Below are 1270 nucleotides of genomic sequence, written 5' to 3'. Positions count from 1 at the left end.
ATACAATCACTATGCACTCAAGCAAAGAGAAAGACCTCACTCCACTCCTATCTTCCTACAAGCATGCACACATTCAAGCATCAAGCTTCCATGAAAGCTTCAAATCAATCCATGTACTCAAAAATGAAATACTAAAAGCATGCATAAGAGTAAAATGATTAGAGAAGAGGATGAGAAAGACTCATGACATTGCTAATGATTCAATGAAGAGATTAACCTCATACAATGATGTAGATGGGGTGAGAGAAGAGTCTTCACCTCTATGGAGAAGAGGGAGAGTAGGTCTCTCAAAGGAGCTCTTGCATGAACTAAGCCCAAAGTGTGTCTAAGCTCTCAAATGAGCCACCTTTTATACAAAAATTCTAGGACTCCCATAAGTCCCCATGTGGGATTATTATCAAACCCTCTCCCACATTCATCTACAAAGTGGAACTCTTTTCAAGAGCCCTAAGTATTGTTTTTGTTGCATCCTGGTATTGGTATTGATCCTCATTTGCAAGCAACAAGGTCAGTGACGTTGCCTTAGCTGATTTAGCTAAGGGTAAGGAGGTAGATCCAAAGCCCGAGCTCATTGATCAATTGGCGGAGCAAGCTTTGGCCTTGGTTCTTCTTCGACAACATGAAGAGGTAGAAAAAGCCGAAGATACATTCTCACAAGCCAGTGGAGAAGGGTCATCAGCATTACCTCAGATACACACCCCACTAGTGAGAGCTAAGCAAGCGTACACAGACAGAGAGTTTCCCCTCGTTGTTTTGGACGTTTGTTTGGGGAGCTCTTCTCCCTGGAGAGAGAAGCCCGCTGTAAAAGTTGGGATATGGTGCTTGTGTTGGGCCGAGCACATGATATTCTTTAGTAAAAGGCAAAAGAATAGTTTGCTTTGTGCTCAATTCGCACCTTCCATGAGAGAAGGGAAACCCAACCAGGAGCCCTTATACCTACTCTCTCCACGAGCCTTCGGTTGCTCTCCTCTTATATATCATCTTAGCTTGGGCAATAAAAGGGTCTCTCTTAGAATTGAGGTTACAATTTAGTGTCCTTAATATTTTCTCTCTTCCTTCTAATAATTACTCTTGTACAAGAGTTGCCAGTTATAGTTACGTAAATAAACCCTAAACCTTCATCATTATAATTACATTTATAGTAAAGACTATTGCTTACATATGCATAAGGGTTGTTTGGGAACTCACCATTAGTCCGCATAGAATGCAGCTAACCACAAGGAGCTGATCTATTGCTTCCCTCGGCATTGTCATTCCACTAAGGGCTCAA

General features: G+C 41.8%; 1 non-coding gene across 1 annotated transcript; it reads right to left on the bottom strand.

Annotated features, from left to right (window-relative positions):
• Window positions 1–774: 774 nt before the first annotated feature.
• LOC147636330 (U5 spliceosomal RNA) lies at window positions 775–897 on the bottom strand. The gene has a single exon (XR_015266570.1). It is a non-coding gene; the product is annotated as a U5 spliceosomal RNA (small nuclear RNA).
• Window positions 898–1270: the final 373 nt, after the last annotated feature.

Source organism: Cibotium barometz, chromosome 8 (genome assembly GCF_041138505.1).
Source record: "Cibotium barometz isolate CiBa-2024 chromosome 8, ASM4113850v1, whole genome shotgun sequence".
NCBI classification, from domain to species: Eukaryota; Viridiplantae; Streptophyta; class Polypodiopsida; order Cyatheales; family Cibotiaceae; genus Cibotium; species Cibotium barometz.
Note: the sequence above shows the minus strand (reverse complement) of the source record. Positions and strands in the feature narration are given on the sequence as shown.